The sequence below is a fragment of the Lepus europaeus genome, chromosome X, assembly GCF_033115175.1.
Source record: "Lepus europaeus isolate LE1 chromosome X, mLepTim1.pri, whole genome shotgun sequence".
NCBI classification, from domain to species: domain Eukaryota; kingdom Metazoa; phylum Chordata; class Mammalia; order Lagomorpha; family Leporidae; genus Lepus; species Lepus europaeus.
The window spans coordinates 75,143,935-75,154,508 of record NC_084850.1 but is presented as its reverse complement, the minus strand read 5'-3'; the positions used below and the strand labels follow the sequence as shown (position 1 = coordinate 75,154,508).

Below are 10,574 nucleotides of genomic sequence, written 5' to 3'. Positions count from 1 at the left end.
TTTCCACGTTTTGGCATCTTTGGATGATAGTGGCAATCCATACATGTAGGTCCAGTCTAGGCTGTGTCTCTCTTCTCATGGATCATCCTCTCACAGATCCAGGAGGAAATCAGTTGCCTTTTTGCTCCTTCTACAGAAAATGGAAGTTTAATTTCCACACATGGTTGGCAAGCGTAATTTGAGTTTTGGTTATATCCTTCGCTGGCAGTGTAGGGGTCTCACTGGTGAGTATTCATATGGAAAACAGAAATCTTTTTAGTAGAATAATTTTTTTAATGATTTATTTATTTATTTGAAAGGCAGTATTACAGAGGTGGAGGCAGAGACAGAGAGAGATTTTCCATCTGCTGGTTCACTCCCCAAATGGCTGCAATGGCTGGAGCTGAGCAATCCTAAGCCAGGAGCCAGGAGCTCCTTCTGGGTCTCACATGTGGGTGCAGGGGCCCAAGGGGGTGGGCCATCTCCTGCTGCTCTCCCAGGCACATTAGCAGGGAGCTAGATCAGAAGTGGAACAATCGGAATTCAAACCGGCTTCCTTATGGGATGCCAGCACTGCAGGAGGCAGCTTTACGCACTACACCACAATGCCAGCCCCAACAGAATTTATTTTTACCAAATGTATTGTCCCTACATGGGGGCTTGTTTTATGTATTAGATTGAGACTTGCCAGTGAGTCAATCAAATAGCCAGGCTGTTAGCTCTAGCTCCTGAGTTAGGTAAGTTTGAGGTCTTCCTCGTACCTCTTTATACTGGCCCTAACTGAAGGAATTCCTGTCAGGCCTTGTGGGCAGGGGCTAGTGGAGTGCACATGGATAATACATCAATAACAACAATATATTTTAGTAGTGGAGACCAAAGCAATGGTAGCTTATTATAGACACCTAAAAGATCCACTCATATTGGGTAGTAGTGGTCTCAGACTCCAAACAGGGAGCTTGATTGTTTCTCCTTCATGTTTGTGTCAGGAATTGTCAGGATCCTAGTATCCTGTGTACTAGTGTCTAAAAAATTCCAAGAAGTATGATTGTCTCATCTTTCTATTGAGCTTTAACCTTGGCCTGTGGCCTCTGGATACCCTGAGGACTGAGGAACATTGGCTAAATATTGACTCATATTTATTCCTAAAGGCTGAGGGTTCTGAGACAAAGACACAGAAGACCTAAAAGACACCAAGGCCCATTGAGAAGAAATAGAACCGCTGTTAGTCACAAGGGCTACCTGCCGGAATTTGGTCATAGGTTGTCTGTAATCGCGGGGGGGGGGGGGGGGGGGGCAGTGAAGATGCAGGTGGAGCAGTAGACCCAGGAAAACAGCTGTGTCCCAGATGGGGTTCCCAGCATCTGTATAGGGTCTGCCAGTTTAAGTAAAGTCTAGGCTTTCCCAGGAGTAAGTGAGCCTGGAAGACTGGCTGCAGCTATAATTGCTGATGCTCCTTGAGTTCTGTCATCCTGGCAGCGTGTACTTTCAGGGCACAGTGAAGGAGAGGGGGTGTAGTAAGGCCCTTACCATGTCAGTATCCCATACTAGTTTTTAGCAAGATTACCTCTGGGGAGGGTTTAAATCAGTCTCTAAGGTGTTTTCAAGGTTACTGGACAAAGCGATCGAATGGTCTCTACATTTTTTATTCTTTTCTAAAATTTTAGCAATTTATTGTCCTGAGGGGTATGTGTTAGGGTCAGAGGCATGCTTAATATTATCCAGCTCATGAGATTGCTGAGTATCTCTGGTGCCAATGTCAGAGGGCCTCAAGAAGAGGCTGGGGAAGTGCTTCCCTCCCTACCTTTTCTAAATTCCTCAGTTGGATGTCTGGGGCGATGCCGCTGTTCAGCTCAGCTAGGGAGTTGAGGACTAAAGAGGAGGGCGAAAGTTTTCCATTGGTACTGAAAAACCAAACACCAGCATCCTCCCAGAATGCCTTATGGCTTCAGCCAGCATGTCCTCAGACCCACTAACAAAGTGCCCAGCAGGACCCTCAAACTACTGCAAATGAGCTGTCAGTAGCTCCGTAGAGGTCTCCAGAGGCTCTGCTAGCATTCCCGGAATGTTCTTTGCAGATTGTTATTGTGCTTAATTGACTACTCTTCTCACTTTACCTTTTGGTTAGATACTCCGCTGAGCTGGGAGAGAAAGCTAAACCGCTCCATGGAGCATGACGTCAAGGGTCAGATGTATTAAGACAGCTGCAGGAATTGTCTTACCCTTGAAGGTTTCCTGAACCGAAGTCTATGGCAATTCTAGGGACCTTGAAGAGAAGGGTGAGGGATTTAAAAACGCTCAGTTGACTCTGGGAAAAATATCTGCAGGATTTTTCCATTCTCTTCCTGTGAGAAGGGCTCAGCAGTGGCGCCTCAAGAGGACTTCAGCTGAAAACCTCAGATAAAGACATTAAGCAATGAAAGTGCTGGCACTAGGAATGCAAATATGAGAGCACTTCAAAAGGTTTGTTGGGAATGGAATAAAAGAATGATTATTTTGGTTAATTTTTTTAAAATCCATGAATATGAGGGGTTTCAAAAACTTGATGTAAAATGTGTTTTAGGAAAAATACTGCAGGGATTTCAGGTTTTTGCACTAAAATGAATGTATTTTTAAATTCCATTTCCTATTAAATTTCTTTTCTTTTTAGATTTATTAATTTGAGTTACAGAAAGAGAGAGAGAAAAAGAGATCTCCCATCTGCTGGTTCCCTCCCAGATGGCCGCTGCTGCTGGGGCTGGACCAAGGCCAAGGCCAGGAGCCAGGATCTTCTTCCATATCTCCCACGGTGCTGGCAGTGGCTTCTTCTGCTTTTCTCCAGGCACATTAGCAGGGAACTGGATCAGAAGTGGAGCAGCTGGGTCACAAACTGGCGCCCATATGGAATGCTGACATTGAAGCTGACAGTTTTACTTACTACACCACAGCGGCCCCCTCACCCAATCCAATAAATTTTTAATATTGTCACATGCCTGAGAACCTGACTGGCTAGAGGAGATTGAGAACTTGACTGCGTCTCACTTTACAGTCTTACATGCCCTGACTGTGCACCTGTTCTGTTGTTCAGAGGCCATTTTCCTCCATGAGGTTTGCCAGGTAAAACCTTTGTAATTACCCAGTGTCAAGCCTGGCTAGGATTTCAACTCCTAACATAGTACATCTGTATTTCCTACTATCTAACACTGTATTGCTATAACTATTGCTTTTTATTATTTTATATGATACTGTGTCTTTTAAAGTAGCTGGAAGAAGAAAGAGGAATGTCTTAGTTCAGTCAGGATGCCATAACCAAAAACCATAGACTGGGTGGCTAATGAACAACAGAAATGTAGTTCAGACAGTTCTGGAAACTAGAAAGCCCTGGACAAAAGCATAGAAAAGTTTGGTGTCTGATGAAGGCCTGCTTCCTGGTGCACTGATACCCAACTTCCAAGATAGGGCAAAGGAACTCTCCGGGTCTTCTTTCATAAGAAAAGAACAGTACGAATCCCATTCATCGGGATTTTATCTTCATCTACACATTATCTCTGAAAAGTCCCACCTCCAATTTTTGGGGGGAGGACACAAATATTAATTCTATAGCAAGGGACAATAACATTTAATGCCTTTTTAGTATTATTTTCTTATTTACAATTTCCTAGTCTTTTTATTTCTTCCTATGGATTTTAGTTGCCATCCGTTATCATTTCTTTACTCGAACATAATCCTATTCTCATCTGCCTCCTTTCCGCTATTATTGTCACAAATATTAAATTTCCTTGTTATGGACCCAACAATAGATTTTTATAGATACTGTTTTATGGAATTTTCTTTTTAAGTATTTTAAGAGAAGAAGAAATGTGCTTTTATCCTTTTTATATTATATGACTACATTTACGAGTAAACCTTGTTTTTAAAAACTAAAATCATTTTCTTACATCACTCGTATATAGGCTGAAAAAATTTATTTATTTTAGGGGCCTGCACTGTGGCATAGTACATTAAGCCTCTGCCTGCAGTATCAGCATCCCACATGGGAGCTAGTTTTTGTCCTAGCTGCTCCACTTCCAATCCAGTCCCCTGCTAATGGTTTCAGAAGGCAGTGGAAGATGGCCCAAGTCCTTGGGCCCCTACACCCATGTGAGAGACCTGGAGAAAGCTCATGGCTCCTGGCTTTGGATCTGCCCAGCTCTAGCCATTGTGGCCATTTGGAGAGTGGACCAGCAGATGGAAGACCGCTCTTTGTCTCTCCCTTTCTCTGCCTGTAACTCTACCCTCTCAAATAAATAAATAAATCATTAAAAATATTTATTTTAATATGGTCCTACTAAAAGTGAATTCTCTCAGTTTATCTAGGAAAGTCTTTATTGTATCTTCATTTGTTAAAAAGATCTTATTTATTTGAAAGTCGGAGTTACAGAGGAAGAGGAAGAAAACAGAGAAACACGGGGAGAGAGAGAGAGAGAATCGTCTATCCACTGGCTGTGACTGCTAGGGCTAGGCCAGGAAGAAGCCAGGAGCCAGGAACACCATCTGAGCCTCTCAGGTGGTTGGTAGGGGCCCAAGCACATGGGCCATATTCCACTGCTTTCCCAGTTGTATTAATAGGGAGCTGTATAATAACTGGAGCAGCCAGGATTTGAACCAATGCTCATATGAGATGCCAGAATAATAGGCAGCTGCTTAACCCTCTGCACACAGTGCTCACTACTGTGCCTTCATTTTTGAAAGCTTTATTTGTACATGATATTTTCCCTTTGACTATATTATCCAATTGCTTTCTGGCTTCCATTGTTTTTGATAAGGAATAAAATGTTAATTTTATTATAATTCATATATAGTCATTTTTCATTTGCTTCTTTCAAATTTATCTTTGTCTTTCACATTTTCCGTTGTAATGTTTCTTAATAGGAATCTCCTTGGTGTACCCTATTTGGATTTCTTGGAATTTCTAGGATGTGTAGATAAATAATTTTCACCAAATATGGGAAGTTTTCAGCTATTAATTCTTCAAGTATTCTTTTCTATTCTATTTTTTCTCTTTCTCTTTTGTTCATCTATTACAAATATATTACTGTGCTTCCTGGTGTCCCACATTTATGTATGTTTTTATTTATTACTTTATTCTCTTTTCTTCCTTCCCAAACAATTTGATAAACTCTAAAATTCAAAGTCACTGATTCTTTTTGCCAGTTCTTCAGATCTATCTTTGAGTCCCTTTTATAAATTTTATTGTCTTAGTTATTGCACTTTTACACTCTAAAATTTCTATATTTACAAAATTTTCATTTCTCTGTTGACATTATATGGTTGAAGTGGAATTGTTATAATCACTTAGTTTTTAAAGGATGGTCTTATTTGATTTATTTATTTATTTGAAAGTCTGAGTTACACAGAGAGAAAAGGAGAGAGAGAGAGAGAGAGAGAGAGAGAAAGAGAGGTCTTCCATCCACTGATTCACTCCCCGATTGGCCGCAATGTCCAGAGCTGTGCCGATCTGAAGCCAGGAGCCAGGAGCTTCTTCTGGGTCTCCCATAGGGGTGTAGGGGCCCAAGCACTTGGGCCATTTTCTACTGCTTTCCCAGGCCATAGCACTGAGCTGGATTGGAAGTGGAGCAACTGGGACTGAAACGGGCACCCATATGGGGTGCCAGCACTACAGGTGGTAGCTTTACCCGCTACGCCACAGTGCTGGCCCCAAAAACTGGATATCTTGGGCAATATATGGAAGCACTCCTAAATGCTGAATTCTTCCTTCATCCTTGGGTTTGCTCTTGTTGTGTTTTTGCTTGTTCCTTTTTTAAGCAACTTGGCAACACTATCTAGGTGAAATCTGGTCCTCTCAAAATGTGAAGATTCTGATGTTAACTACTCAGGTAGTATAATCATTTGAATGATAGTACTTAAAGTAATGTATTCTTTTACTATTCTTTTTCTGATCTCTTGGTTAATTTGTCTCCCTTGTTTACAATCATTCTTAATCATTCGGATCCACCAAAAAATCAGTTGTTTTTAATCTGACCTGGAACATAAATTACATCACGGTCTTATCCAATTATATCTAGAATCCTTTGCATAGGTCATTTTTAAGGCCACTTGCGGAAGTTTGTTCTGACCCTAGGAGGTATCTACTCAGTTGTTTATTTCCCTGTTTCTCCCTAACAACTACCTTATGTTTTAGCTTGTTGCTTACATTGATCTACTGAGAGTCTGAAATAAATTCAAACTATAACACAAAAATAGTAAGATAATGATTACCAAACACATTTGTAAACAAATAAGAAGTGGGACAACAATGAAGTGTTCCACTGGAAATAACTAATTCTCATTTTATGGGAAATAACTATATTATTAACAATTTTCTACAACCTACAACTTATATATTTTAAGAAAGCTCAAAGACTATGTGAAGCAAGAAAAAGTGCCTACTGTTAAAACATTCTGACTTGATGATATCCATTAACTAAAGATTTTATATACACATTAAAAAATAACAACACTGCTGTAACTAAGATAAAGGGAGCAAAAAGTTGTATTGCTCAATGTATGTATACTGTTGACACAAAGTAATATTATTTCCTTATTCATTTAAAAAAATCAAACAACCTTTAATATTCACTTATTTTTAAAAGATTTGTTTATTTCATTTGAAAGGCAGAGTTACAGAGAGAGAGAGCGCGCACGAGAGCGAGCGAAAGATTTTCCATCCACTGTTTCTCTCCTCAAATGGCCGCAATGGCTGGAGCTGGGCCAGTCTGAACCCAGGAGCCAGGAGCTTCTTCCTGTTCTTCCATGTAGGTGCAGTGGCCCAAGCACTTGGGCCATCTTCTGCTGCTTTCCCAGGCACATTAGCAGGGAGATGGATTGGAATTGGAGCAGCTAGGACTGGAACCGGCACTCATATGGGATACTGGCACTGCAGGCAGTGACTTTACCTGTTATGCCACAGTGCTGGCCCCGATAGTCACTTATTTTTTTATTGTTGCTCGGTATCTATGTTACCTTTAACAATGCAAACTAGCTAATAAATTGTTCTTAAACCTTCACTCAAACAGGCTAACAAGCCTTAAAATTGCCCTCTAAAATATCTCACAGGAAATCCATTGTTGATTTGTCCCTATGAACCATTGCTTCTGTGACTTGCAGAACCTTATGTTACTATTTCAGACTCAATGCAAGAAAGCAATTATCAAATATCTGAGAAGAGATAATGGAGCCTCTGCTTGGATCTTTCCTTTAAAAAGACTTCATTGTTTTACAAAGTGTTGTATTTATGAACAAGGTTTTGTTTTTCCATAGAGCTTTTGTATATGCTAACTTGAATATGCCAGAATTGGTTTGACTTTAAAACCTTAGACTTGAATTCACAGCATTATAGATATCTGATGAGATACTGAATTCCCCTTACTCTTGACATTACAGTGTAATGTTCCACATTTCCCATATTTTTCCATTGTATTGAATTCAGTCTTTATCTAAAACTTCAAAATAAACATATATCTAAGTCTCCAAATACCTATTTTAAAATTTATTTTTCTGGGGCTGGCGCTGTGGTGCAGCAGGTTAATGCCTTGGCCTAAAGCGCCGGCATCCTGTATGGGCGCTGATTTGAGACCGGCTGCTCCACTTCTGATCCAGCTCTCTGCTTTGGCCTGGGAAAGCAGTGGATGATGACCTAAGTCCTTGGGCCCCTGCACCCATGTGAGGGACCTGGAAGAAGCTCCTGGCTCCTGGCTTTGGATCGGTGCAGCTCTGGCCATTGTGGCCAACTGGGGAGTGAACCATCGGATGGAAGACCTCTCTCTTTCTCTCTCTGCTTCTCCTCTCTCCGTGTAACTCTGACTTTCAGATAATAAATAAATCTTTAAAAAAGTTATTTTTCTTATGAATGACAACAATTCTAGTAACTATAAAATATTCAATAATGTACTCTGTTAGCAATTAATAAGCATCATGAGTGACATTAGAACACATAAGCATGTTGAATACAGATTCATATTGTAAGAATTTTTTTTTGTTTTTTTGGTTTTTTTTAACTTTTATTTAATGAATATAAATTTCTAAAGTACAGCTTATGGGTTACAATGGCTTCCCCCCTCCCGTAACTTCCCTCCCTCCCGCAACCCTCCCCTCTCCCGCTCCCTCTCCCCTTCCATTCATGTAAGGATTCATTTTCAATTTTCTTTGTATACAGAAGATCAGCTTAGTATATATTAGGTAAAGTTTTCAACATTTTGCCCATATAGCACTACAAAGTGAAAAAAACTACCATTGGATTACTAATTATAGCATCAAATAGCAATGTACAGCACATTAAAGACAGAGAACCCACATGATTTTTTTTTAAATTAATTAACTTTCTATGCCATTTCCCCTTCAACACCAGGTTGTTATTTTTTTTTTCATTTCCAATTCTCTTTATATACAGAAGATCACTTCAGTATATCATTAGTAAAGAGCTCATCAGTTTGTGCCCACACAGAAACGCAAAGTATAAGGATAAAGTATTACATTCTATATCTAGAGTCAGGACCTAAGCTGATCATGTCATTGTTTCTTATAGTGTCCATTTCATTTCAGCAGGTTTCCCCTTTGGTGCTCAGTTAGTTGTCGCCGATCAGGGAAAAGAAATGATATTTGTCTCTTTGGGACTGGCTTAATTCACTCAGCATGATGTTTTCCAGATCCCTCCATCTTGTTTCAAATGACTGGGTTTCATTGTTCCTTATTGCTGTATAGTATTCTATGGAGTACATGTCCCATAATTTCTTTATCCAGTCTACTGTTGATGGGCATTTGGGTTGGTTCCAGGTCTTAGCTATTGTGAATTGAGCTGCAATAAACATTAATGTGCAGATGGATTTTTTATTAGCCAAATTAAGTTCCTTTGGGTAAATTCCAAGGAGTGGGATGGCTGGGTTGTATGGTAGGGTTATGTTCAGGTTTCTGAGGAATCTCCAGACTGACTTCCATAATGGCTTAACCAGTTTGCATAGAAATCTTCCATGCTCATGGATTGGAAGAATCAATATCATCAAAATGTCTATTCTCCCAAAAGCAATTTATACATTCAATGCAATACCAATCAAGATACCGAAGACATTCTTCTCAGATCTGGAAAAAATGATACTGAAATTCATATGGAGACACAGAAGACCTCGAATAGCCAAAGCTATCTTGTACAACAAAAACAAAGCCGGAGGCATCACAATACCTGATTTTAGGACATACTACAGGGCAGTTGTTACCAAAACAGCATGGTACTGGTACAGAAACAGATGGATAGACCAATGGAACAGAATAGAAACACCAGAAATCAATCCAAACATCTACAGCCATCTTATATTTGATCAAAGATCCAAAACTAATCCCTGGAATAAGGACAGTCTATTCAATAAATGGTGCTGGGAAAACTGGATTTCCATATGCAGAAGCTTGAAGCAAGACCCATACCTTTCACCTTACACAAAAATTCACTCAACGTGGATTAAAGACTTAAATCTACGGCCCGAAACCATCAAATTATTAGAGAGCATTGGAGAAACCCTGCAAGATATAGGTACAGGCAAAGACTTTTTGGAAAAGACCCCAGGAGCACAGGCAGTCAAAACCAAAATTAACATTTGGGATTGCATCAAATTGAGAAGTTTCTGTACTTCGAAAGAAACAGTCAGGAAAGTGAAGAGGCAACCGACAGAATGGGAGAAAATATTTGCAAACTATACTACAGATAAAGGGTTGATAACCAGAATCTACAAAGAAATCAAGAAAATCCACAACAACAGAAGAAACAACCCACTGAAGAGATGGGCCAAGGACCTCAATAGACACTTTTCAAAAGAAGAAATCCAAATGGCCAACAGACACATGAAAAAATGTTCAAGATCACTAGCAATCAGAGAAATGCAAATCAAAACCACAATGAGGTTTCACCTCACCCCGGTGAGAATGGCTCACATCCAGAAATCTACCAACAATAGATGCTGGAGAGGATGTGGGGAAAAAGGGACACTAACCCACTGTTGGTGGGAATGCAAACTGGTTAAGCCATTATGTAAGAATTTGATATAGAACTGTCAGGCAGAAACATAGACATGAGTGATTGGGGAGGGGCCCTAAGACCCTCCTCCAGGGGTGAAACCAAGGACCCTGCTTTCTACCTAAGACCCACCAAAGGCTTCCCACTTTGCAATTTAAACTATGGCTAAAGTATCCTGATAAAATGGGAACTCAGCCAAACCAGAAAACCCTAGTCTATAGCCAGAGAGTTTATAGTTTATATGCAGAGAGCCCAAAGGTATGTAATTCCAAGATGTCAATCACAAATGCCAATCATGAGTATTACGGCCACATCACCACGCAGAAGTCCTCAACTTAAGGGATAAAAGCTCCAAAGCAGTAAGAATGTGCCATGTGCTCTCTCAACTGGCCCATTCCCACCTTGGAATGTAGTTTGATAAATTTTGCTTTAATATCCCTTCTTTCATCTCTCTGAACTGTAATTTATTACTCAATCATTGAAAAAGAATAAAAGAAGCCAGTGGCTACCAGTGAAAGAACAACCCCCAACAACTGGTTGGAGGAGTTGCTATATAATCCCCAAAACTGGATCTGCTCAC

At 40.1% G+C, this 10,574-nt stretch overlaps 1 pseudogene; it reads left to right on the top strand.

Annotated features, from left to right (window-relative positions):
• Window positions 1-1,814: 1,814 nt before the first annotated feature.
• Window positions 1,815-10,574, top strand: part of LOC133752690 (SWI/SNF complex subunit SMARCC2-like) — a 36,237-nt pseudogene continuing 27,477 nt past the window's right edge.